The sequence below is a fragment of the Camarhynchus parvulus genome, chromosome 12 (assembly GCF_901933205.1).
Source record: "Camarhynchus parvulus chromosome 12, STF_HiC, whole genome shotgun sequence".
NCBI classification, from domain to species: Eukaryota; Metazoa; Chordata; class Aves; order Passeriformes; family Thraupidae; genus Camarhynchus; species Camarhynchus parvulus.
Window position 1 is genome coordinate 19,309,685 of NC_044582.1, and position 27,256 is coordinate 19,336,940.

Below are 27,256 nucleotides of genomic sequence, written 5' to 3' on the forward strand. Positions count from 1 at the left end.
TGTGTGGGATGTATAAATCCTTCCCAGCGAGGACTGTGCTAAGGATTTCTCTTGGGAAAGATGACCAGGAAGGGTTTGACCTCCACCCTGCCCATATAGCAGTAAAAATACACAAATTACTGCAGTGGCAGTGCATGAAGGGCTGGGTTTTGCCTGGAGTGGATTTGTCAGTGCAGTGGTAGGGCCCTTGCCTGGGGTTTGGCTCGTGCTCTTTCTGCAGGGCCAGGCACAAAACCTACCTGGGAATAACCAGCCCCATTTCCTGCCAGAGCTTTGGCCAGGGATGCTCTGTTGGGGTCTGGCAGTGCTGTGAGGTGTGCCTGGTGCAGGAGGGAATGCTGTCATGTCCCCGGGGCTGATCTCTGGCTGCCAGCACTGCAGGGTCCCAGTCCCACCCAGTGCCCCAGGTTTTGGCCTCAGGTGCTGCTGGGTTTGCTCAGGTGCACCTTCCCATCGAGGGAGTGGGACCTGGGAATGCTGCAGGTGAAATCTGGTTTGTGCCCTGGCAGAGCAGAGTCTGTGCTGGGGCTGGCCCGGGCAGGACCCAAAGGAGGCTGAGCTGAGCTGTGAGAATCCCACACCTGCCCGAGGAGCAGAGCCTTTCCCTGCAGCACAAAGGGATCCATGAGATCTTTAATGCCTGTGATCCCCTGGGCTGCAGGAGAGCCCTGCTCTGCTCTGCAGCTCCCCAAAGCCTCTGCTGGAGCCTCTCAGGCCCAGCTCGCTGCTGGCAGCTGCAGCTGCTCAGCCAAACCCAGCCCGGGGCTTTTGGGCATTGCTGGGATGGGCCCAGGAGCAGAGAAATCCATCCTGGTATTATTGGTCTGTCCTTCTGTTACAGTGGATTTGTCAGCTTAATGAGCTGGCTTTTCCCCCCACTTCGCACTTTATCATTCTGTCTCTCCAAATGGGATTTTAAATTCACACCTTGCTGACAGGAACATGATTCTGGGGCTCAGAGATCACAGCCTGGCTGCTGCCTGTGACCAGCAGCACCTCTGAGGTCCTGGGAGACAGCAGCCAAAAGGCACAAATAACAAACAGAGAGAGGAGTGGCACCATGTGCTTGATTCAAGATGTCATCACACTCTGTGGGCTTCATGAACTGGCATTTTTTGTAAAAAAGTCCCCTGCCCTGATAGAAAAAATACTTAAAGATACAAATTTCTTAAAACCTCTCGGACACAGACCTGCCTCAAACCCCAAAACACAAACCCATGGTTGAGCAGTTATTTTAATGAGGGTGGAGGTTCTCATGGTAACTCCTGGCTGCAGGAGCTGGCGTATCAAAAGTCACACAGATGCAATGGCTACACAATGTGCTCTGAGATGCTCAGGACATTTCTGTGCCTTCCTCCAGCCCAGGAAGGAAGCTAAGCTTGTGACCCATATATTTTATAGGCAATTTTAAATTTCCATTCGTTTTGGAGCTTTGAGAAGTGAAAGTCAGGGAGCTGCTGCAGGTCCAGGGGTGCAGCTGGGCCAGCTCTGGAGAGGGATGTGCACCCCAGAATGACCCAGGTGGCACTGCATGTGCCCCTGGGGTGAAACCCAACCTCCTGCTTCTCCCACATTAACAACTCTAATTGCCCTAATGAGACACTGCAGTTAAATTGTCTCCTCTCTCCCGCCCTTGATTTCTTTTTAAGCTTTTCTCAAAGTTGATTTTTTTCCCCATGTGCTGTTCTCACGTGTGGTTCTGTACATGAACAATTGGGACACGACAGTTCTTCTGTATCTTTTCTAAAATGTTCCCTGGGGAATTATGCTTCAACCAGGGAAATTGTATGTTTCATTATCAAAAAGGTTTCAGGCTTTATCAGAGTCTTTTTGTAATAGTTGTCATGGAGGTTTTTATTATTATTGTTAAATTGAATAATGGGGAGGAACCTGTTCTCAAGCCTTTGCACAAGAACTAAAATTTAAATCCAGATAAATCTGCTCTGTTTGTAAAAGTGACTGTTTAAGGTTAACTGCATTTAGTTCCAATCATTGGAAGTGCAGCTTTGTTACTTTATCTGAATTAGATAGCGAGGGGTTTTGCAGCTGTAATAAGGGAAGATTGAACTTGACTTTTAAATGCAGATGGAATGTCTGGGAGTTATTTTTCAGGGCCTGATTTCTTGGTAATCACAAGAAACCCTCCACGAGGCCTCGCAGTGCTGCTCCAGGAGCCCAGCGGGGTGGGAAGTGACAGGGAAAGAGACCTCAGAACCATGGAATGGCTTGGGAGGGACCTCAAATCCCACCCAGTGCCAGCCTTGCCATGGCAGGGACACCTCCCACTGTCCCAGGTGCTCCAAGTGCCAGTGTCCAGCCTGGCTTTGGGCACTGCCAGGGATCCAGGGGCACCACAGCTGGATTTGGTTCCTAGCAAGCACCAAATGCTCCCATTTGGGCGGGACTGAGGCGCTCCCAGCAGGGCCAGCCCTGCCCTGGGAGGGACGGGCTGCTGGTTGTTATTCTGACACCCAGAGCCATCAAAGATCCCTGGGACCCAGCAGCTCCCGGAGTTTGGGGCAGGGATGGAATCTGAATGAGCAATGAGGAGATGAAAACCCTGCCTGTGAGCGAGCTCCTGCAGCTGGGAGTCACCGCAGCTAGGAGTGGAGCCTCTTTGAAACGTGGGTCAGCAAAAGGGTTTCAAACAGTTTTGTCTGAAGGGAAAAAAATAAAAAAAAGGAGAGGAGTAGTTTGAAAATGTCAATAAAATAATAATTCATCTCAGCATATTCAGGCTGTCAGACTTCAGGGAGCTCCCAGTTCAGAGAAAGCATGAAATGCAAATACTTTCTGTAATGTTGACTGTGACCAGCGGCCTCATTATGCCTCTGAAATTCATCATTTTTGCCTTCGGATGCTGAAATTTGTTGACAATCAGGAGGAAGAAGAGTCCCCCTGGATTGTTGTGGTGTGGTGCTGTGGGAACTTTCCCTCTAATTATGGCAGGAAGGCAAATTGCAGGAGGCTTTTTAAAATAGCAAGTGAAGATAGTGACCTTTTTTACAAAGGCTTTGATGAAAGATGTGAAAAAATGGAATTCATTTGAATATTTCTAATTTCCTGACATTCAAATAGGAGAGACTTTCTCAATGTGCATCTTCTGAAACATTTATCCTTAAATGTCGTTGTTTAACAAAGGTCCCTGGACTCTTTGCATGCCAATGAACCCCATGATTGAATTTAGAAATATAAACTCTGCAGAAGGAAAGAATTTCTTTCTGTGTCTACAGCGCTGTCCTACATTTCATTACTGTGGTGTAAATGCCTGAACGAGTTCAGTCTAAAGGTGCATAAATGCATTTCAATGAATTTAAAATTAGGACTATTAAAATAAGTGTGCAAATCCCCTAAGAGCATTTGGGGGCAAAATTAAATGCAGGGCACACATAAAATATATTAAAAATAAATATATATATATAAATGAATGATTAGATATGATTGCAACATTATCAGGTTTGGGGGTTTATTGAGATCCATAAGGAACCACAAAATAATTCTTGAGGTGTTTTCCAGGTGTGCAGGGAAGGTGAGCAGCAGCATCTGAGGGTTTGGTGCCAGCTGGGCTGGGGTTGTGGCAGTGTTTGGGGGGTTAGTTGGGCTGGAAAAGCCCAGCCCCACCCCACTGATCAGGGGACAATGAACAGCGTTCCCTTTTTGTGTTCCTTTGTTTGGGGACACCATGGGCCCTCCCTGCTGTGCAGAACTGCCCTGCAAGCAGGACAGACCTAGGGCTGGGCAGGATGTGCTGGTGCAGATGGAGCTCTGGAGGCAGAACAAACTCAGGGAGTCACTGGGGGATTCCAGAGTGGGAATGCCTGCGAGGGAGCCACAGGCACCTTCCCCACCTGGGGCTGTGGGACACATCCCTGTGGCATTCACATTGTCTGGAAAAATCCCTTTGCCCAGGGTTTTTCTCCTGGGAAGCTGAGAAGCCTCAGAGAAAAATGAAAACAATTCTTATCTCATTGCTTCTCCTGTGTTGTGCTCATGTGGAATGTGTTTGGAGATTGTTTACCCACAGGTGATTGTTTCATTGGATTCTGCTGTGAGTTGTTTTCACTCTTTGGCCAATCAGGGCCAAGCTGTGTCAGGACTCTGGAGAGAGTCACGAGTTTTCATTATTATCTTTTCAGCCTTCTGTAAGTATCCTTTCTGTATTCTTTAGTTTAGTTTATTTTAGCATTCTTTAATATAGTATCATAAAATAATGAATTAGCCTTCTGAGCACATGGAGTCAGATTCATCATTCCTCCCTGCCATGGGGCACCCCACAAGTACAACAAACCTGGGCTTCCAGTGAAATGTCCCAGATGCCACCACAGGAGGGATTTGGTGCTGCTCCCTTTAGGAAAGGCAAGGAAGGGGAGAAGAAGAGGCAGGAGAACATGGCCATGTCCCCAGTGGCATCCCCTGTGCCCTGGCAGGGAGCAGGGAAAAGCAGCTGGGGAGATGGGGCTGAGTGGGGTCAGCTCCCTACTGGGGAATCCAATTAGAGGGGGCTAATGAGGGAGGGGATAATGAGAGAGGAGCAGGGTGGGGTAGGAAGGGTGGTTCAGAGGAAGAGCAGCCCAGGGGAAGGAACCTTGGTGCAGGTAAGAATGATTCCAGCTGGTTGGGGGTGGTTGTTACTGATGCAAGATGGCTTTTCAGTTGTAATGTCTGTGCTTTTAGGGTTTGTGCTTTGAATTGAATCTCAGCGTGTTATCTCAAGGAAAAACCCTTTAGCTTTCCTCTCCCAAGGTATTTTACTGCTTTTACATGGTTCAGAGTTCTCAAGGAATGTTTCTCTCCTGCTGTGGAGTGTCTGAGCCCTGACTTTGTCCCCAGTAATTCCCATCTTCACCCTCTGGCTCCTCAGACCCCACAAATCCATTGTATTGGCAGAAGGAATTTTCAGCTATCTCCTGCTCACTGATGAGAGGCTTTGCCAGGACCTTGCTCTGGGATTTGGGAGCTGAATGGAGCTTTTGCCATTAATGAGTCTAAATTTGCAGGGGCAACAGACATTCAGGTGCTGCTTGTTTTATTAGTGGAGTATGGCACGTATCACGCACACACTGGAAAAGGTTTTCACTTCAGAGGAGGGAAAAGAGCACTTTGGAGTTCATGCTGTGAATTTTTTACAGAGAATGACTCTAAATGCACATTTTGTAATGCATGACTTTATTTATTTTAAAAAAGGGCTGCATTATTAAATTTGGTTTTGTCTGTGCAAACAAATGTGAATTATTTTGCCAGCTCAAGTGTTTTCTCAGTCACCCATAAATAAGAAAGTGACTTGAAAGTACAATTGATCAGAAATGATGCATTGAGTGTTTCCCTACAAGGAGGGCATTGAGTTGGGAGTTCTGTCATGTTGTGGGTTCCTCCCTCACCCACAGAACGCCTTTCTCCTTCACATCTGCATTTCGTGACAGTATCTTTGTTTTATGTGAATGATGTGGTAACTCAGATGAATCTGTGCTGGCTGAGCAAAGGGAGAGCTCAGTTGTTGTGATACAGGGTGGAGGTTTGTTCTGAGGGGCCAGGTGGAGAAGGGGCTGTCGGGGGGGCTGTGCTGGGCAGGTCACAAAGCTTTCCAAGGGATTAAAAACGAGCTGGGGTGGTGCTGGAGAGGAACAGCTGGGATGTTCTTGTGGAATATACGAGATTAATATCTCCCAGCCCTCCTGAGGGTTTGGTTGGTGCCCTCAGTGAGAACCCTGGGCTGGTGCTGAGCTGCTCCCACCTCTCCAAGGGAGGTGCTGGACTGGATCTGCTGCTCAGTTGCTGCTTGTCCAGGCTGAGAAACGGGATGGATGGATGGATGGATGGATTCATGCCCAAGGACAGGGGAAGGCGGAGCTGGGCCTCCTTTGGGCCGTTGTCCTCAGAGAGAATTGGATGCAGACTTTGTTGAAAACCACTTGTGCTGAAGCAGTGCTGGTGGGTTGCTGTTTCCCAGAAGGTGTTTCCTTTCCAAGTATGGTGTGCAGGGAGTGGGCCATGCCAGGCTGGGGCTGGCAGGGCCTGGCTGTGCCGGACAGGGCCTGGCAGGGCCCTGGCAGCTCCCATGGTGCCCAGGCCTGCAGGGTGCCCTCCTGCCCCGCCCTGCTGGCTGGGCTGCCCTAGGAAACGCTTCAGCTCCAGCACCCTGGGCAGTGAATTGCCCCAGTAGTGCTGCGGATCTGTTCCCCCCAGGCAGAGCTGTGCTGCCAGGGCTGCTGGTGCTCTGTGCCCCCGCTGCCATCGTCTGTCTGTCCTGCCCTTGGCTGAGGGGCTGGAGCTGGGATTGGGTTCCAGGGAGCTCTGCTGGGGTCAGGGGTGCAGCTCTGAGGGGACGGAGAGATGCTGGAGAAATGTGTCCTGTTGGGGAGCCCTGCCAGCTCAGCTGGGCTGGGCCAGGTGTCCCCAGGGATGGGGTCTGTGTGTGTGCCCACATGGGCACCCAGGGTGCAAACGCTGAGCAGCACACAGCCACATCAGCCCTCCTTACAGCAAGTCCTACTTCTGTCCTATTTCTTCCCTGCCTGGAGAATATTAATGTACAAATCAAAGGAATCTACTTAAAAGTGTTTTAAATGAGCAGCCTTGTTAGGGGAAGGGGAGGGAAGGGTTTGTCATTATGCAATACAAAAGATGGAGGTGACCCTGACTTGGAGAAGGGGAAGATAAGGAGGAGAAGGTTGCAGTGAGCTCCCCTTTCCTGAAGGAAGAGCCAACCCTTTGGATGGCTGCTCCAGCCCCAGAGCACCTGCACAGCAGGGGGATGGCCCCAGGCTGGCTTTGGGTTGGCACTGGAGGATGTGATTGCCCATCTCAGCTGGGTTTCAGAATGGTGTGCAGGTGGAGTGGTTACCAGCAGGGGATGGGTAAAAACCTGAGATCATTTGGAGTGAATCACTGTCCAGGGCTTGTGCTGCTGTGTGGGAAGGTCTCCCAGGCTGGAAGGATCTGTAGCATCTGATTTACTGATCTGTCTTGCGCTGAGGGAGAAGAGAGCTAAAAATGCAATTTCAGTGCTCACATATGGGTTTATTTCTCAGCTTTCTGTGGTTCTGTGACTCCTCATGGCAGTTCTGTGCTGGGATGTGATGAGCTCCCTCCCTGCACCCCTTGGGTTTCCATGCCTGTGCCCAGAGGTTCTCCCTCCCTTTCCCATGTTTGTGCCACTTTCCCCCACGCTGTCTCCCCTTCAGTCCAATGCAAGGAGGAGGGATTCCAAAATGTTGCCCCTCAAGGATCTCTGTCCATCCACCTTGCAGAAGATCTGACTGATCTTGTAGAGATTTCAGCCTTCACCATTTTCTCTGTACATGGAGAAGTTCACTGTAAGATCCTTCTCATCTCTCAGGTTTCAAAGCTAATGGCACCAGGCTAAAATTACCCCATTAAATATCAATTAACATAAATCATCACAAGATGCTGCTCAGATTAAATGTGCTCCTACTGGGTCTTTCTGTCTGGAAATATAACTGAGTGAAGAAATGTTAAAATGAACTGACTTGGATGCTCCAAGGGGTTTTTTGGGTCTTGGCTGAGTTTGTGACTGTTTGCACTAAAATAAAATAACCCTCCAGTGTTGCATGTTCTTGGGCATGGCTGTGGCCTGTTCCAGGGGATGGGCTCGGACTAAAACACAGTTTAAAGGTAGTAATTCATCCTGGGTCAGATTATTAAACCACACTGGCTTTGTGCAGAGCTGGCTGAGGTTTGATGGAGTTTAGCTCACTCTGGATGTGGATTAAGCCTGATCCAGCCTGATCCTGTGTGAGTGCTCATACAAAAGGCTGAACTGAGGCTGTTTCATTTCTTAATTAACTGAATTAGGATTTGAATTTTTGCCATGTGGGCAAGTCCTGGATGGTTTTGGTGACTCCAGGAGCACAACAGAAGAATTGCTGTTATGTTTGTGCGTGTGTTTAATTTTGCAAAACAAGGTACACTATCTTAAAATGTGAAAGAAACTCATGTTAGGAGGTGAAGGAGAGCAATGGAGGGAGAAATTAATGTGTTTTTTTTTCTTCACTGGTGGCTGCTTCGCCCATGTCTGGCAGCAGAAGCAAGGATGAATACATGTCATGTTTTCCAGCTGATTTCTGGGTCACTTCTCCCATGGCTGCTGGAAGTGACTAAGCAGTATTTAATCTGGTTTAACAGATATGCAAAGCAGGGCTGCTGCTCTCCCTGAGCCGGGCTGGGCACACATCCCAGCTTTGCTGGGCTGCTCCTTCTCCACGTGTGTGCCCTGGGAGCCTGGGGCAGCTCAGGGGAAGCAGCTGGGACCTGCAGGAACATCCTGTGGGAGGGGTAGAGACTGGGGGAGGTCTGCTCCATAATCCTGTCAAAATGTATTGCCATGGTCGTGGAATCATGGAGTGTTTGGGTTGAGAGGGACCTCAAAGCCCACCCAGTGCCACCCCTGCCATGGCAGGGACACCTCCCACTGTCCCAGGTGCTCCCAGCCCCAGTGTCCAGCCTGGCCTTGGGCACTGCCAGGATCCAGGGGCAGCCCCAGCTGCTCTGGGCACCCTGTGCCAGTCCCTCCTCACCTTACTGGGGAACAATTCCTGCCCAGTGTCCCATCCATCCCTGCCCTCTGTACCAGTGTCTGTCAGGCAGTTTGGGATGCCCTGCAGTGCCATGGGCTCCTGGCACAGCCCTGGCTGGCAGCCGAGGCCCTGCTCACATAGCCTGTGCCTTTTTGGGGTGCTTTGTGTTCCAATAACAATGTGCAGCTGCAGCGCTGGGGGGGCTCAGGCACACCTGCCCCCCTGGCAGCTGCTTGGCCAGGCGTGCCCATGGCCCCTGCCCAGGCTGGGCACAAAGGCTGACTGAGCCCACTGGCACTGCTCTTGTGGCTGACTCATCTCTGAGCAACCCGTGCCAGTCCAGGGCATTGGGAGCCCTGGGAGGCCATGGAAACACGGCTGGGACAGGATATCCAGTGCCAGTTCTGGGGATGGTGAGCCCTGGCAGGCCATGGAAACACGGCTGGGACAGGATATCCAGTGCCAGTTCTGGGGATGGTGAGCCCTGGCAGGCCATGGGGCTGGGACAGGATAACCAATGCCAGGAGATCATGAACCCTGTCAGGCCATGGAAACAGGGCTGGGACAGGAGCAGGCCATGAGCAGGACCTGGTGCTGTTTGCACCCTGCCAGGAGCTCTGTAGCTCTGGGGTACCTCAGCTGAAAGGCACACCTGAGACAAATGTTAGTGAGTGACTAGAAAACAGCAGCAAATATTAAATAAAGGGAAGGCACAGGTTGTTTTTATTGTCCGTGCATTACTAATGCAGCCTGTGCTTTGCAGAAGATGTGGCTCTGAGGTTCAGGTGGCTCCAGTGACAGCAGCACAGACTTGGCACTGAGCAGGATGCAGACTCAGACTTCAGATGGCAACAAGGAGGGGACTGGACCTCCGTGGCTGGAAATTTCCTCTGCCTGACTGAGTTTTGTGGTCTTTATCTTTGCATTAGTGTCTTGCTGTGACTCTGCAGCACAGCTGCCTCGGGCAGATCTGTCTGGCACTAAGAGGTCAGGGGTTCCTCAGCTGGATCTGTATCACTGCCTTGGCTCTGAGCAATCCTGGCACAGGTGCAGAGGGGAGATGCTCGTACCAAGGGTTTCTCCTGCCTGCAGTGGGTGAGCTGATACCAGGCTGATGTAAACACAGGTGAAGGCAGGAAATGTCAGAATCCTCTGCTGCCCTTGGGCTCCTTCCCTGCCTGGCTGCTCCAGTAGCACAGCAGGCACACTGGGAGCTGCAGAGTTGCATTTTGGGGATAACTCCTGTTCTCTGGGGCTCTGGTGAGGCACAGGAGGTTGGGTTGGAGTTAGAGCCCACCCAGTGCCACCCCTGGCATGGCAGGGACGCTTCCCAGTGTCCCAGGCTGCTCCAGCCCCAGTGTCCAGCCTGGACTTGGGCACTGCCAGGGATCCAGGGGCAGCCCCAGCTGCTCTGGGCACCTGTGCCAGGGCTGTTCCACTATAAGGCACTTGTAATAGTAACTGGAAATAAAATACAGGGGGGAAAAGACAGAGCAGGTGAATGAGGACACATTGGAACATGATTCACTTCTTCAAGACCTTCAGCCAGAGGCCAGGGCCCATCCTGCTTGGAGCAGGTTTGATGAGAGAGAGCTGCTCCCGTCTCCATTAATCACGTGGTGATTGTTTAGGTCATGGAGCAGTCATTACAGGAGCTGGCGTTTCTGGAGGTGATAATTTTGAGAAATGAACTGAACCCTGCTCCCCACTGTGTGGGGCCCAGGTGGGTCCAGGCTGGAGCTGGGAGCTTTGGGAGCAGCTTGCTGTGCAGCTTTGGTGGCTGTGTTTGCACGTTAGTTCAGATCAGCTCAGTGGTCACCTGGGGCTTTGGGGATGGCTGTTTCTGCCTGTTCCTGCTGTGGGAGGGGGGCAGTGCAGGCGTTGGCAGGTCCAGGCAGGCAGGAGGCTCCTGGTGTGATCACAGCAGCGCTCCAAGGAGCTGCACCTGCCCACGGGAGCACTGGGGACGGAGCAGTCCTCCTGCTCTTGTCCTGGAAAACAATTTTGCTTTATTTTTCCAAGGCAGAACTCACTACTCAGCTTCTGTTCGGGTCATTTCACACTCAAACTCCTTTTATTTCAGAGAAGCTGTAACTTTTATGAACTTCTGTGGGTGATGTAGAATATTATCACAGCTCAGTTATTTTCTCTCCTCAGTTACGTGGGAAAGCAGAGTTCAGCTGCTTTGGTGATGCATCCCTGTTATTTTGTGGGTTGGGTTTTTTTTCCAAATCCCATGAGATTTATGTTAAAAGACTTATTTGGTGAAATCTGCTGCATCACAGGCGTGATGCTGCTCAACAGGTCAGGCTGGCTGAGTGTAATGTCTGCTGGAACGCAGGTGCTTTGCCTGTGAATCTCTCCAGGAGTGTTTGCTGCCCTGGCAGCTGTGTGGGGCTCAGTCCCATGGCTGTGTGTGGGGCTCAGTCCCATGGGGCTCAGTCCCATGGCTGTGTGTGGGGCTCAGTCCCTGCTGTGTGGGGCTCAGTCCCTGCTGTGTCAGGGCTCAGTCCCTGCTGTGTGGGGCTCAGTCCCATGGGGCTCAGTCCCATGGCTGTGTGTGGGGCTCAGTCCCTGCTGTGTCAGGCTCAGTCCCATGGCTGTGTGTGGGGCTCAGTCCCTGCTGTGTGTGGGGCTCAGTCCCTGCTTGTGTGGGGCTCAGTCCCATGGCTGTGTGTGGGGCTCAGTCCCTGCTGTGTGTGGGGCTCAGTCCCTGCTGTGTGTGGGGCTCAGTCCCATGGCTGTGTGTGGGGCTCAGTCCCTGCTGTGTGTGGGGCTCAGTCCCTGCTGTGTGTGGGGCTCAGTCCCATGGCTGTGTGTGGGGCTCAGTCCCTGCTGTGTGGGGCTCAGTCCCATGGCTGTGTGTGGGGCTCAGTCCCATGGCTGTTGCTCAGTCCCTGCTGTGTGTGGGCTCAGTCCCTGTGTGTGTGGGGCTCGTCCCAGGCTGTGTGTGGGCTCAGTCTGCTGTGTGGGGGCTCAGTCCCATGCTGTGTGTGGCTCGTCCTGCTGTGTGGGGTCGCGCTGTGTTGGGCTCGTCCCATGCTGTGTGTGGGGCTCGTCCCTGGCTGTGTGGGCTCGCCCTGTGCTGTCTGTGGGGCTCCCCATGGCTTGTGTGGGGCTCAGTCTATGCTGTGTTGGCCCCTGCTGTGTGGGTCGCTGCTGTGTGTGGGGCTCAGTCCCTGCTGTGTGTGGGGCTCAGTCCCATGGCTGTGTGGGGCTCAGTCCCTGCTGTGTGTGGGGCTCAGTCCCTGCTGTGTGTGGGCTCAGTCCCATGGCTGTGTGTGGGGCTCAGTCCCATGCTGTGTGGGGCTCAGTCCCTGCTGTGTGGGGCTCAGTCCCATGGCTGTGTGTGGGGCTCAGTCCCTGCTGTGTGTGGGCTCAGTCCCTGCTGTGTGTGGGGCTCAGTCCCTGCTGTGTGTGGGGCTCAGTCCCATGGCTGTGTGGGGCTCAGTCCCATGGTGTGTGTGGGGCTCAGTCCCATGGCGGTGTGGGGCTCAGTCCCATGGCTGTGTGGGGCTCAGTCCCATGGTGGCTCAGTCCCATGGCTGTGTGGGGCTCAGTCCCTGCTGTGTGTGGGGCTCAGTCCCATGGCTGTGTGTGGGGCTCAGTCCCATGGCTGTGTGGGGCTCAGTCCCTGCTGTGTGTGGGGCTCAGTCCCTGCTGTGTGTGGGGCTCAGTCCCATGGCTGTGTGGGGCTCAGTCCCATGGCTGTGTGTGGGGCTCAGTCCCTGCTGTGTGTGGGGCTCAGTCCCATGGGGCTCAGTCCCATGGCTGTGTGGGGCTCAGTCCCTTGGCTGTGTGGGGCTCAGTCCCTATGGCTGTGTGGGGCTCAGTCCCATGGCTGTGTGGGGCTCAGTCCCTGCTGTGTGGGGCTCAGTCCCCACTGCCGCTGCTCTGGTTCTGTGCGTGGGGCGGATTGCTGGTGCCTGATGCGATGTCACAGAGGCACAACTGGGGCCCTTTGCATCCCAGCTTTCCTTCACATCTGAGCATTCAATTTCACAGCCATGGAAGATTAAGGCTGTCTCAGTAATACCCTTTAATTCTGCCTCATGATCGAGCTCATGCTCTGCTGTGATACAGATGCTGACTAATTTGCAATATTGTCTGAAGGAAAGATGAGGCAGAACAGGATCTGCAGGCATTCAGGAGAGTGCACACACTGATTTTATTTTGGTTCCCTCTTTCACAGTGCTGGAGATGACTTAAGGAAAAAACCCCAAAAAACCAAGACATGTATTTTGCTTGCTGTAAATGTAAATATAAATCCTCATCAGCAACTGTGTAATCCGGCAATGATCTCTCTTAAATTGAAACAAATAATAAATTTTGAGAATAGAGCTGAGGATTGATGGTGTCATCCTTGCAGGCAGTTTAGATGTAAAGAGTTCTATATTGACTATGCAAATCAATGTTGAAATAACACCAGAAGGGAGCCAAAGATAAAAGAGCTGTTAAACCTTCCTGTGAATTCTTGCAAATCAGCTCCTGAGCCTGCAGCAGCTCCTGGTGCTCTCCACCTTGGAGGGCTGGCTCTGCACAGAGCTTTTCCCTCTGCTGGGGCTCTTGGGGAGGCTCTGGAGCAGCTCCACCAGGATGGAATTTAGGTCAGTGTTGTCCTTAATGCAGTGCTTATTTATCCAGAAGGTCCTGGAGGGCCTTCCCAGCTCCAGAACACACCCAGGGAGCTCTGATGGCAGCTGTGCTCATCTGGCAGAGCTGAGCAGCCCCAGCCCTGCCTGCAGCTCAGGGATCCTCTCCTGTCAGCCACCCCAGCTGCTGTGCCCACGGAGCACTCATGGCGCCAGCTCAGCCCAGCTTTCCCTGCCACTGTGTCCCAGAGAGAGCCCCAGGCCAGGCTGGGGCTCGGAGAGAAGGATTTCCCCATCCCCTGGGTGTGCAAGGAAAGGACCTGGGGGTCCTGGCTGCTGCCAGGTGCAACAGCAGGCAGCAGTGCCCTGGCAGCCAGGGGCACTTCCCTGTCCTGGGGGATTAGGAGCAGCAGCCAGGGAGGCATTGTCCCCTCTGCTCTGCACTGGGGCGGCCTCAGCCCCAGTCCTTGGGCCGTTTTGTCTAAAAAAACACATTAAAGCCATTGGAGGGTAGCCAAAGGAAGCCATGGAGATGGGGAGGGGTCTGGAGGGGTGGCTGAGGGCACCTGGCTGGAGAGAGGAGACTGAGGAGATTCATGGGGCTGCAGCTCCCATCCCTGCTCTGGGTCAGGGACAGCGCCCAGAGAATGGCTGGGGCTGGGCCAGGGCAGGTCAGGCTGGATTGTGGGAAAGGTTCATCCGCAGAGGGTGCTGGGCAGAGCTCCAGGAGCCTTTGGCAGCGCTGCCAGGGGTGCCCAGGGTGGAATCTGGGGTGTCTGGGCAGGGCCAGGGCTGGGCTGGGGGATCCCTTTGGGACCCTTCCCACCAAGGATATTCCGTGGTTCCAAGAGGAATTGGTGCAGGCTTTGCCTTGCAGATCCGTGGCTGACTTGGGATCCAGCCCTCGCCTGCTGCATCTGTTCATGTGGCTCAGCATAAAAACCCACTCAGTTTTGTTAAAAACCCTGCTTTTGGTTCAAAAGCAAAGGATACAGCATGAAATGCACACGTGGGTTGGTCCCCTGATGATCCTTCAAGCAAATCAATCTGAAAAATAAGGAACAAAACTTGAAAAGACCCTTAAAACATCTACATCCCTGAGCACATTCTAATGAGCCTTGAGCACAAACAACGGGAGCCCAGCTCCACCCTCTGCTCTTTTCACAAGAACAGCAGCATCAAAGCAGAGCTGGGATTGTCCCTGGTTCCTGGTGGCCGGGGTGGCAGGGTGCTCCTGCAGGAGCAGGTGGGTTTGGGAGCTGCAGCCCTCGGGGGTTTGTGTGCCCGTGGCACCTCCCTGCTGTGTTCCCAAACTGCCGAGTCCCAGATGGGTTACAGCAGGACAGGGATGGGTTTGGGGCCAGGATTTGCCCTGCCCTTGCTTGCTGGGCTGTCCCTGACCGGCATTGCTGGCAGTGAGCTGTTCCTTGGGGCGGTGCTGGAGTGAAATCCAAGGGAAATGCTGCAAATCCCAGCGCCTCCGAGTGCCAGCCTGGGGGCTGCTGGCCTCCCAGCGCTGGGGAGGGGTTTGATGCCCAGGGGTGCCAGGCCAGCACCATCAGGGGATGTTGTCTGGGTTCTGCTGGCTGGGGTGCAGTGCGGGGCAGTGGGTAGCAGGTCCCAGGGCAATGGTGGAGTCCCCATCCCCAGAGGGATTTCAAAGCCCTTGGGGACAGGGGGCAGTGGTGGCCTTGGCAGGGCTGGGCTGATAATTGTACTCGGTGATCTGGAAGGGCCTTTCTAACCTCAAAGATTCCGTGATGCTGGAATAAAGATGGTTTACCCCTGGTGCGACAGGAGGGTGTCATGTGCCAGGAGCACATCTGCCTCCTCCAGAGCCCTGGCCCTCCTTGATAAGGAGGCAGGGAAGGGAATTGGCATCCCCGGTGCTGGAGCAGCCTCTGGCTCTGATGCCTGAGTTTTGGAATAGCCACATTCTTGTGGAGGTCCTGTGGAAGCCCTCGGGTAGCTCCTGGTGGGAAGGCAGGACCCAAACCCCGGGCTGTGTGTGCCAGGCTGGCCAGGGTAGGAAGGGCTGCCCAGGGACACGGGGGTTGGTGACAAACCCGGGTGGCACCAGGTCAGCTGGGGGGTCCCACTGAGCCCCCAGGCCTGGCCCTGCCACCCATCACCCACTGGCACAGAAGAAATCCTGGAGCAGTTGGCAGGATTACTGGTAGGGTTAGCTGCTGCTGGGAGTAAATAACTTCTGAAATCTGGCCTGATGTTATCAAAGAGGATATTTCACAGGGGTATTTATAGATTCCCAGTATTATCTGAGCCAACGTGTCTCTGCACCCCCTCCCACCATGAGCCCTGCAGGCAGGAAGAGTAGCAGGCAGGAAATTCCCAGGTAAATGAGGATTTGCTAATGGAGGTGTGGGCTTTCAGTCGGTGTTTTTTGTGTGTTGGAAATGTGTGGCTAATGCTGGGATTGAAGTGACCCCCAGGGGAAAAGGCTGATTTTAATGGGACAGAAATTACACGGTGAAACCTTTTCCTTGCCACATTTCTGCAGTGCCCAGCAGCAGGATTCCTCTCATTTCAGTGCTCACGGCCCTGCCCTCCTCTTCCTCGTGTGGAGAGCTCTTGACTGAAGCACAAGCGCCAGCACAGGGGTGGGTCACTCTCCCCAGAGTGAATAAATCAGGTGTTAGATCTTTGTTTCTCAGATGTTTGCCCTAAAGGAGCCTAATTAATCAGCCCAGCAGAATGGCTGAAAGGCAATTTCCCAGGCTGGATAACTGAATTTCCGTGGCACAGGCCTCCAAAGGCAAACACTGCCAAACCTGGTGACTTTAAGTGAGACTGTCACACCAAGCACGGTGATATTTTAGCCTTAGTGCCTCTCCTGCCTGCGGAATAGAGACGCTTGTGCATCCTCATCCATCAGCTGACAGCCTCCTGCTTCCAGAAATGGTGATGATTTGACATCAGACCACTTAAATTTCCTTAGTGGCTGGGCTGCAAGCCTCTCACATTTTTCACCTCTCCTGCATCTTGCTCACTTTTTTTTCCCTCGACGAGGCTGATCCTGGATCTCACTGCAGTGCTAAACGTGCTCCAAGCTGGGCATCACGTAGGTGAAAACATGCACTGCTGCTTCCCAAACGGGGCTGTGGGATGCAGCGGAACGGGAGCTGCCAGCAGAAGTTGCTGTACTCAGGGAATGGCTCAGGTGGAAGGTCTGGAGGTCTCTGTTCCAGACTGCTCCGGGATTTCCCCATTTCAGTCCCAAAACCTTCTCCCCAAAGGACGGTGTCTGGAGAAAAGGCTTCCCTTAGTGGCCCTGTGGCTTTGCCCATGAATTGCCCCACGTCCAGCATTCCTGGGGCATGTTGTGGTAGGCAGCTGCTCCCTCTGGGGCTGGGGGAGCTGAGGGAAGGGCTCTTTTTGGGCTCGGGTGAGTTCTGAATCAGGCCTTTTGACCTGGGCAGTTTCTCTGCTGTGCCTGTCTGTGTGCCAGCAGCCAGGGGACGGGGGGGGTGCAGGGCCCCCAGCCCACCCTGAGAGAGCTGGCAGAGGAAGGCTGGCAATTAAACACTTACTGGCAGAGGGCTGGGCTGGGGGGAACGCTGTGTGGCTGTGGGAGACATAAAAGTTAATGGGAAGTAATTTGGCAACTTCATCTGCAGGTTGGCAGGGGCCCAAGTGGATCATAATTGGATTTCAGCTGCTGTTGTGTACTCAGACATTGAGATGCCCTGCAGAAAGTCACCCCTGGCTGCCAGGGAGGGAGCAGCTCCTGTGCGGGGCAGTGAGCAGGGGAACACAGGCAGGCTGGAATTTGCAGTGCTGTAGGGGTACCAATGCTGCTTTGCAGGGATGTTTGGTTCCCTGCCATCCCCTGTGGTGGCACTGTGGGCATGGGTCCCCTGCCCTGAGCTGTTTTAGCAGGGTTTGGCAGAGGCCTGGGCTGGTCCCAGAGGCACAGCTCCCTCTGAGTGCTGTCCCCAGGAAGGCAAAGACAGAGGTCTGACCCAGCACTGACCGTTTCTGCACAGAACACAAACTAAATCAAGCTCCCAGCCATGCCCAGCCTTGGGAACACTCTAAACTCTCTCTCAGTGTAATTAAATTCTGAGAGTGCAATTGTTCTGCCCTTTCTTTGAGCTTGTGTCAGCGTCCCTGCCCCAGAGCTCGGTGCTGTGTGCCATGGCTGTGCTTTCTTGGTGCTGTTACATTGCCCAGGGATGGGGATTGCCCGGGTCAGGATGTGCTGAGATGTGAACATCACCAGTGCTGGGCACCGTGATGTTATCCCTTGTGGTGAGGTGCTTCTCTTGCCTGTTCAGAAACACCAGTGTGGGACACTGGCCCTGAAGGAAAACACTAAATTTAGATATAATTTTGTCTTTGAACGTATTTCTCAAGCACTGTTGTAATTAAGGCTCTTCCCAGATAATTTCAGGAGGTTCTTTACCACGTGTGGGCAGTTGATGTCTGGACTTCTTTTCCTTCTGTAATTGTTCATTTGAGTGAGTCCTGTGTGTGTAGCCTGTAGTTAAATAAATGAATGGATGGAGATCACTGTCCAGCTCCTAACACATCTTTGCTAAGTCAGGTTTAATTTAGAGCTTGGGAAGGAATTCCTGAGGGAGGGTGGCAGGCCCTGGGTCCTGGCAGTGCCCAGGGCCAGGCTGGGCACTGGGGCTGGCAGCACCTGGCACAGTGGCACAGACACACTCCTCACATTGCTGGAGCCTCCCAGCACAGCGCTGCAGACAAATGGCTCAGGGAGGCTTTGGTGCTCCTAATTGTTTATGGGATGTTTTATGGAGCCCTCTGCCTGCCCCATCTAATGTCTTTGGGAGATAAGAAGGAAGGGAATATTAAGAAATAGTCTCTCCCTGCTCCTAATGTGCCTCTCCGTGCTTGATGTGCCGCTCTCTCCCTCCTGATTTCCTTGGCATCAAATTGCCCTTCACTGAGCTGAGTGATGCTGGGTGCTGAGGGAAATGTGGCTGTGGAGAGGGAAAATAAAGTGTCAGCAGTGAAATAGTGCCCTGGTGGTAATGGATTATCTAATTAGTGCGACTGGCTGCAAACCTGCCTGGCTGGGCTGCAGGAGGAGCCTCCCCTCATCACCCTGATCTCAGATGGAGTTACTGAGTGCAGATCCAGCCGAGCCCTGGCACCTGTGCCACCACCCTGGGCACCCCAAGGAGCCTCCCCTCATCACCCTGATCTCAGATGGAGTTACTGAGTGCAGATCTGGCAGGGGCTGAGCCCTGGCACCTTTGCCACCACCTTGAGGAGCCTCCCCTCATCACCCTGATCTCAGATGGAGTTATTGAGTGCAGATCCAGCGAGCCCTGGCATCAGTGCCACCAGCCTGGGCACTGGAAGGGCTCAGACTCCACTTGGACCTGGGAGGGGAAGTGTGCCAGCTCAGAGCAGTTCCTGCAGCTGGAATTGGTTAATGCCCAGGCCCTCACTGCTGCTGGGTGTGGGTTCCTGCAGCTCTCCCCAGGACAGAGGTTGCCCCAGCAGCCAGGACCACGCCAGGCTGCTCAGCCAAGCGCTGTTACCTGCCTGAGCAGGGTTCCACCTTCTGAAGCAAGGCAGAGGGACCGTGGCACTGCCTTTCTCAGTGGGCTGGAGATTAAACCTTTCTCTAAGACCTGAGGCAGCTCTTGCAGAATGCAGGGCAGTGAAAAGCTCCCTGTAAGGAGCTTAGGCTGTAATTCCAGCCGGGGGCCGATAAGGGAAGCAGTGATCAAAGCACCACCGCTCTTTCAGGCCTGGATTTACCAAGCTCCTCTGGCACCAGGCACAGCTGCCCCTGTATCTTGTATTTCTGTGGAATGACCGAAAAAAGCAGGATATACCCTTTAATGGTGATGTTTTAATGCCCCCCACACCATCAGTGGAACTCGAAATTTTAGAGAGATATTTGTCCATCCCCAGATGGTTTTCCCTGCCCTTTAATGCAGCCACAGCAGCTGTGGTGGCATCCCTGGCACACCGAGGAGGGGTGAGGGTGGCTCCAGCACTCCTCTGCCTTGGAGCCAACACAAACCATCCAGCAACTCCTGGAAACTTCTTAAATCCATTCTCCAGGCCACAGAGGGAGCGTAATCATTCAGATTAAACCGTTTCCTTCTCTCTTGCAGTCATTAGTGGCAGTACTACATTCCCAAGGTTAAGTAGAGAAAAAGAAATAAATTTAGTTGTCGAAACTCCTGCGGAGTGAGCACACTTAGTTTTGCATCTTTTATAGCTAAATCTTGGAATGTGTCTCATTAAGAGAATACTGATCATCCATGTAGGTTTTCATTGCTTTGTTGGCCATAAAGCCTCTGAAAGTTTTGGAGACAGCAATAGAAATGTGGTCTCTGATGTGCCAAAAATAAAGATGTGACAGTGTTTGACATCAGTGTTTGAGGTGTTGGTCCTGCAGCCCAAGAGCTGCTGGGACTCAGCTCTGGCAGGAGCACAAGTACCCTGGAGTCACAGCAATTTCTGGGAGGAAAAGCAGCCAAGAGCTCTGGTCAGATGTTGCTGCCAATATTATTTTTATAGATGGAGAAAAAAGAAATCCGTTACACTTAAAAATGAGGGGGAAGTCAGGTGGAGCAGGGACAAAGCAGAACTGCAGCTCTTGCGGGCAGGGTTTGTGAGGAAGGGTGTTTGTGATCCAGAAATCAAAAAGAATGAGGAGCCATTCTTCCTTTGAGCTGAGGAGCTGCAGGAGAGTCAATGAGCATCAGAAATCATTGTGCTCTCCCCGCTGCTCTGGCTCCTGGAGCGCTGCTGATGAATGGCAGATTATTTTTTGGCCATCCCCAGTTTCTGGCTCTGTGGAATCCATGCTGATGATGGAGTGTCACATAACTCTGCCCGTGCTGAGCGCTTGAGGCAACAGCTGTAGATTCACCCAATCCATCACTGCTGGGCTGGGGAGGGCCAGGCACTCTGAGCCGGCAGTGGGGACACTGAGCCCTTGCCCTGCTCCTCCCTGGGCATGGGGCTCTCAGCCCAGCCCCTGCCACCCCAGGGATGCCGTGCTGTGCTTTGTCAGCTGCTGTGCTGAGAGGGTCCCTCTGGGCGCTCCGGGCCAGCCCAGACCTGAGAGGGATGTGTTTGGCTTTGGGAGAGGTGTCTGTCTGTCCCTGTCCCCAGCTGCGCTGCTCACTCCAGTCCTGCCACACTGCCACCCTCCCTCCCTGCAGGGCTCTGCAGCCTGGCAGCTTTGCTGCTTTTGCTGCTTTTGTTGCCCTGTTGAGCCCGGGTGCTGTGGCTGGAGGATGGCAACGTTCCCAGCTCTGGTGCTGGTGACTTCTTTCGTCACATTTCCCCACAAAGCAGCACAGCCAGAGAGGCTTCTGAGGGCCGGGCTGTTGCTGTGATCCCTCACACCATCCCAGGGGTCACTCCAGGCTCTCTGAGGACCAGGTGTGTTTGCTGCAGCCCCATCTCAGGGGCTGGAGCTCTCTGCACAGCTTTCCCTCTGCATGCTGTGGGTGTTGGAAGCTGTTCCCTCAGGCTGGGGAGCTCAGGCTGGGGGAAGCACTCTGTCCCCTGAGTGTCTCCTACCACCGGAGCTCTTTAGTGCTGGCAGAGCCCTCGGACGTGCCTCTGCTGCAGAGACTATTAGATCTGAAATGCATTATTGCTCGCTTCTGTAACCAACACAAATCCAAAGTGCTGCTTTGGCAGGAAGAGCGCTTGGAAATATTAGATTTATTGAGAATTGTGTCCTCCCAGTCAGTCAGTTGTAGCAATGAAGTCTGTTTGCATTATCCTTCCTGCGGGCTGAGTGCTAAATGGGGCTGAGCTGCCTGGAAAAGCCATTCCCTGGTGGCAGGAGACTGACCGGGCTGCTCTGCTCTGGGGCAGCTCTGAGGAAAGGCTTGTTGTTGCTGCTGATGATAAACCAAATTCAGGAGCTCAGCTCAGCATGGGAGTCTCTCTTCCTGTCCCTTCTCTTTCTTTAGCCTGCTTGCTGTGCCTCCAATCAGCCTCACTGGATAAATCTGATTTTTCCAAAAGGGAATTGCTGTCTCTGCTCAGGGTGGGCAGCCAGGGATGGGTGGTTGGCTCCTACCAGCTGGGTTTGGATCCTGGGAGCAATTTTAACACATGGAGCAATTTTGCTGTGATGCTGCCAGGGTTTTGTGAGCAGGATTTAAGACAAGCAATTTTCATTTCAGGCAGGAAGTTTATCATTTCCATCCTGTGCTGGAGTTACATCTAAGAGTCGTGGTATCAGATGCACAAAGCACTCGTGTTCTGCATTCATCAGATTTCAGAGCAGACACCATTCAGACTATCTGCTTTGGAAAGATCATTTTTGAGAAGAACTTTATTGATTTAGAGTAATGTTACGGAAAAGTGACTCGTCTCTTTCCAGAGTGACTTCCACTCTAACTGACTCCAGCACTGGGTACTCCACAATCCCTTCTTTCCCCATGGAACAGAGACTGGGAGATCAGGAGTGCTGGGGAGAGAGCTCTGGCTGTGCCCCAGAGCCAGGCAGGTATCAGGGCACGTTCCTAATTCAGTTCTTGTCAAGGAGGGGAGCTGGGCGGGTTGGAGCTGTGCCTGGGAGCAGGGAGGGCTGGAGCTGCTTGGCTTGGCTTGGCTGTGGGGTGCCCTGGGAGCTGCAGGACAGAGCAGGGCACAGAGCTGCCCTGGGAGCTGCAGGACAGAGCAGGGCACAGAGCTGCCCTGGGAGCTGCAGGACAGAGCAGGGCACAGAGCTGCCCTGGGAGCTGCAGGACAGAGCTGCTGGCCCAGCAGAGCTGTTGTGTAACTCATCCCAGGCTCCGCCGTGTCACCAGTCCGTGTGTCAGCTCTGCTCATTCTCAGGGCTCCTGCCTTCCACGGGGAATTGCTGTGCACAGGGCTTTGGGTTCCCTGAAATCCCCTGCCCTGCGCTCCTGGCTCTGCTGGGGATGGGGATGGCTGCTGTGCTTCTTGCAGGGTTTCAGGGTGGGCAGCCTGGGGCTGTGCGAGCAGAGGGGCCCTGGCTCAGGCTGGGTTTTGGGCAGCATTGCTCACACACACACACACACACACACACACACACACACATTGCTGGCAGGTTTCACAGGCTGTGAGGGCTGCAGAGCTGCCCCAGGGCTCCCTCAGCCCCGCTGGCTCCTGTGCAGGTGCTGCTGCTGCTCCTCCATGCAGAGCTGGGCTGGCTCCTCTGAGAGCCTCAGCTGCCACCAGTGCCTGCAGCTCCAGGTGTCCCCATGTCCCCAGCAACCCCAGGGCTGCAGGGAGGGCTGTGGGACCCCAGCTGTGGGCACAAAGCTCCCGTGAAACTGCAGGAGTCACTCCAAACTGTGTCGGGGGAGGAAGAGAGACGAGTATATTCTGGGACAGTCATTCCAGCTCCTCCTGCTGAGGCTGTCAGTGGCTTTCACGTCAGCTCCTCTCGTGTTCCAGCTGGGTTGCTGTCCTATATTTGTGTCTGTGCCTGGTCTGACAGTAAACTCCTCCTCAGCGTGGCCCATGAGTGTAAGGAGCTGTGCTGGAGGTTGGGCAGGCCCTGGGGAGCTCTGCAGTGCCCATCCCTGGGGTGGCACTCGGGGCTGGGCACAGGGTGGGCACAGCTGGCGCTCCCTGGGCTGGGCACAGGGTGGGCACAGGGTGGGCACAGCTGGCGCTCCCTGGGCTGGGCACAGGGTGGGCACAGGGTGGGCACAGCTGGCACTCCCTGGGCTGGGAAGGCTTTGCCAGCCTCAGGGACCCCCGGCTCCGTTCTGGGATGCAAAACCCACCAATGGTCACTGTGCTGAGCAGGCAGGCAGGGCTGGAGCAGGACTTGCCTGGCTCAGTCTCCAGGAGCCCCTTGATGGTTCTGGGATTTCTGTGTTTATTGGCTTCAGGGAGAGCAGGGCACACCTGCTGTGCTCGCGTATGTTTGATTCACTGATGTCATCTCCACACCTGGTAGAGACCTTCCAGCTTGAAGCTCATTGTGCTCTGGTCCTCAGGACTTGTGGCAGCTCCTTCTGCTAAAGTTGTGTTGAAGGAATAAAATGAAATTTACTGCACATTTAATTGGAATTTCACTGCTCCTGTCCACCTGATAATGAATTGGTTTTCAGCACAGGGATGAATGAAAATTAGCAGAGATTCCCTTGCAGAAAGCAGTTATTGCTGGGGGTAATTACAGGCTGTATATCCAGCTAATGGGAGCTGGGGCTGTGTTGGGGTTCACAGCTTGAGAGGAGTGGTTTGCACACTCAGGGCAATTTCTGAACCCAAAGGCTGCTGGGGTTTTAGCCAGACAGTCCTGGTCAGTGCCTGGAGGTGCCACGGGCAGCTGTGGGCTGCAAACACCGAGGCTGAATGTTCCAGCAACATCTGGAATGAAAACCTGGGGGTTATTAATGGAATCCTAAATCCCCTGGGGGCAGTGCCAGCGTCTCTCTGCAGAAATGACCTGATTGTCTCACAGCTTCTGGGGGCTGCATTTTCTCCTTTTCCTGCTGGACATCCTGGCCAGCACATGGAATCCCTGTGTTAATTGCACTTGGGTTAAATGGATAGAGCCACAGCAAACACAGAACCTGGCCAGATGAGCTCTGAGGCACTTCAGGCCCTTTCCAGAGCTGATGTGGGTACCTGTGTGCTGGCACTGCTGCACGGGCTGAGAGCCCACTCCCAGCAGCAGAGGGTGATAACTTCATGTGCTACTGACAACTCAATTATTTGTAACAGTCTTCTGGTTCTGCGAGAGAGATTTTCAGGCTAAGCTGGTAGCTTCTCATCATCTTTTCTGAAACTCAGATCCTCTCTAGTCGCAAAACAAGGACGAGAGTCATTATGATCGAGTCAGGGGTTAGTTTTGTTTATCCTTGTGTGAATTATATCAGGCAAATATCTCTTGGGAAGCAGCTGACCAGCAATAACCCAGAGCAGGAGAAAATCTCTTGGGATTATTTTGGCAGAGCAGAGGATGTGAGGAGCTGGGAAGTGCTTTCCTTCTGTGCCTGGTGCTGAGTCCTCCCAGGTGCTCCTTTGTGGGTCAGCCTGCAGCTGGATGAGATGCTCTGTGGGGCCTGGGGTCCAGGGGGGATCTTTGTGGGGTCTCAGGGCTGCACGCTGTCCCTGGAATGCGTGACAGGCACAGAGTGTCACTGAGGCCAGCACAGAGCCCCTGGCACCTGCAGGAGGTGAATTTGTGCCTCTGCCTTGCCCTTCTCATCCATCTGAGCAGCAGAGAAATGAGTGTCAGGGCAGGTCAGGCTCCAAGGAATGAAATCCCGTTTGCTGTGGCGGCCTGGGGAGCTGGATGCTGGGTGCTCGGGTGGCAGAGGGATGAGCTGGGGCAGGCCCAGGGCTCAGCTGAGATCACTCCATCGCAGGCACCGGCTGCAGCCTGACAAATTCCCACCAATCCTGCCCTGTGACTCATCAATTTAAATCAATTTCCAGAGGAACATCTATGAGAATTAAAGGATTATAAAAATGAATGAGTAATTTTTCTCAACCTTTTGTTGGTGTGACTGGAAAAGGGGGACGATTTACTCCCTGGCAATCTGTAATTCTGCAGGTTAATAGGCTGGGTGAAATCCTTCACATTTATGACAAGGGATTACAGGACTCTGCAGTGAATTAGGACAAACCCCAAATGAATCTATGGCAGCGCAGATGAGGATTTATAAGGATCTGATCAAGGAATTTTCTGTCGAGCTCTGCAATGACGCACTTGAGTTTGTGTCTGTTCCCCAAACTTCTGTCTGATGCTGATATCAGTGAATTGGCAGTGGTTATGTTCATGGAAAAGGTGTGGAGATACTGATACTGAGAATGGGGCAGTACATTCATAAAAGCAGTGCGTTAATTAAGGCCAGCTTGAACTGCTGGTGTTTGTTGGGCAGGCTCAGAGCAGACACAAGTTGGTGGAAGAGGCAGCTGTCACCCTGAGTTAATTGTGCACCAGGGCAGAGGGGACATGAGGGATGGTCAAGGCAGGCTTTGAGATATGAATAACATAAAGGAGTTTGGGGGAATTAGCAGGTGTCTGAGAAGGGAAATAAACAAAAAGCAGAGGGGAGCAAAACCAGGTTGCTCCAGGGGGATCCACAGACCTGGTGTGCTGCCTGTCCCCAAAGTGGGGGAAAGCAAAGGTGGCAAAAGCTGCTGAGGGGAGAGGGTGGTGGCTGGATGGAGCTGGGCAGGAGCAGCCTGGCAGGGGCAGAGGGCACACAGCAGTGCTGGGAATGCAAGAGTGGCAGTGAGAGAGAGAGAAACTGCCCATGACTTATTGCTTTGAAAAGACAAAACCGGGATGAGTTTGTGTGTGCAAAGGAGCTGTATTTGCTGGGAGGGAGTAGAGCCCCAAGGCTCCCAGCAGCTCCCCTGCCCTGCCTGGCTCTGGCTGGGCCAGGGCAAAGGGGGCACCTGGTACCTCTGCAGTGGCTTCACAGCTGCTGCGGGAGCTGGGCTGGGGAGAGCACCCACAGGCACTTGGATGTGCAGAGATTTCCAGTTCTGGAACGGGTTGGGTTGGAGGGACCCTAAAGCCCACCCAGGGCCACCCCTGCCATGGCAGGGACCCCAAATCCACCCAGTGCCACCCCTGCCATGGCAGGGACACCTCCCACTGTCCCAGGTGCTCCAGCCCCAGTGTCCAGCCTGGCCTGGGCACTGCCAGGATCCAGGGGCAGCCCCAGCTGTACCAGGACTGCCCACGCTCCCTGCCAGGGAACAATTCCTAATTCCCAATATCCCAATGTCTCTTCAGAAATGTGCCTGTGGCTCCTGTGCACGTTGCCTGCAAAGGGTAATTTAATTTTCCAGCTGTAGAACATGGAGGATGGAGAGTCCCTTCATAAAATAACAATGGTTCCGGAAAGCAATTAGAGAATTTGCTGATGTCTTAAATTGCAGAAGCACAATTTAAGATTTTTTTTGTGAGTTGTAGGAAAAAGGAAAACAGATTAAATTGTACACTGCTCATATTTAATTTGGGACCCTTTAGCTTTAGTTACAATGCACTCAGCTTATTTGGTAGCTTCATTGCCATCTTTGTCATTGGGGGACAGAGATGAGCAGAATGCAGAAAGCTTTCAGTGCTGGGAGGAGTACAGCAAAGGCCACGCATCTGCCTCGGCTTTGCTCAGAAATTGTTTGTAACAATTCTCAGGATGGGGCAATCTCCTGAACAGAATTTCAGTGTCTCACACAGGCCTTGGCTTTGTGAGGACCAAGGGAAGAGGTGGTGACATCTTGGGGGTTGAACACAGAGGAGACAATGCAGGGAGCATTTAAATCCAGGGAGAATTTAGGGTGGCCAGAGGGGAGGATTTGTCCCTGAGAGGGAGGGGAGGCCCTGGCCTGGGCTCTCGGTGCTTTCACACCTGCCAGAGGAGGGAGGGCAGAGCAGGCACCTGCCTCATCCCTGCTCTCAGCAACAGAACAAGTTTGTTGTTGGTTTCTGGCCAGTTGTTTTGGGGTTTGTGACCTGGTTTGCTTGTCAGCATCTCCAGCCTGGAGCATTCCGGACTCTTCCAAGGGTTTTAGCTGAAATGAAATCTAAGGCATTTCATCACCTCTGGACTCTCCCAAATTGATAGAGCATCACTTTCTATCCCGTTGGATGCTCCTGGAGGCTGTGGATGATGCAGAGTGCAGTTAATGCTTTCCCCAGGCCCGGCAGAGACGTGGGCTCCTTATCAGCAGAGAGAGCCTGAGGGCTGGAGATGGGCACTGCAGCGGGATGCTCGCTTTGGGAGAGCACAGAGTTTCCTTGCACATCCATTGTGTGAGCTGCCATCCGTTAGAAGAACGGAGGTAATAAAGCACCAGTGGTAATCACTGTGTGTAAATTCCCTGCCTTAATTCCAGCGCATAATGGGCAATAGCAGCAGTACCAATTATCCTGTACTCTCTGTTTGCAGAGGTAGCACTAAAGATAATGTTCCTCATTGCAGATTCTGTTATCTCGAAAAAGAAACAGTTAATTAACCCCATAAAGCCATTAGTAGATCATTCTTGGTGCTTAAGAGACATCTGGGCTCTGGGAGAGACTTGTGGCAGTGAAGGCAGGGAGCTGAGCTCCAGGTTGCTCAGGGGATGTGGATTCCTGAGGGCAGATGGGAAATAACAAATAAATAACGTGCTAATGACCAGCACTGGTGGGAAGGGAGCTCTGGGGAGGTGCAG

At 53.3% G+C, this 27,256-nt stretch overlaps 1 protein-coding gene across 3 annotated transcripts in view; it reads left to right on the forward strand.

The window, feature by feature from the left end:
• The window catches only part of GRM7 (glutamate metabotropic receptor 7), a 193,852-nt gene that overhangs the window by 12,585 nt on the left and 154,011 nt on the right, over nucleotides 1-27,256 (forward strand). Inside the window, exon 1 of one of the 3 annotated variants that reach the window (XM_030956623.1) lies at nucleotides 10,207-10,257. The exons of the other annotated variants lie outside the window; for them this stretch is intronic. The gene's annotated coding sequence lies outside the window, so the exon portion shown is untranslated. Of the gene's footprint in view, nucleotides 1-10,206; nucleotides 10,258-27,256 lie in introns of those variants that run through there. 3 annotated transcript variants of the gene reach the window in all.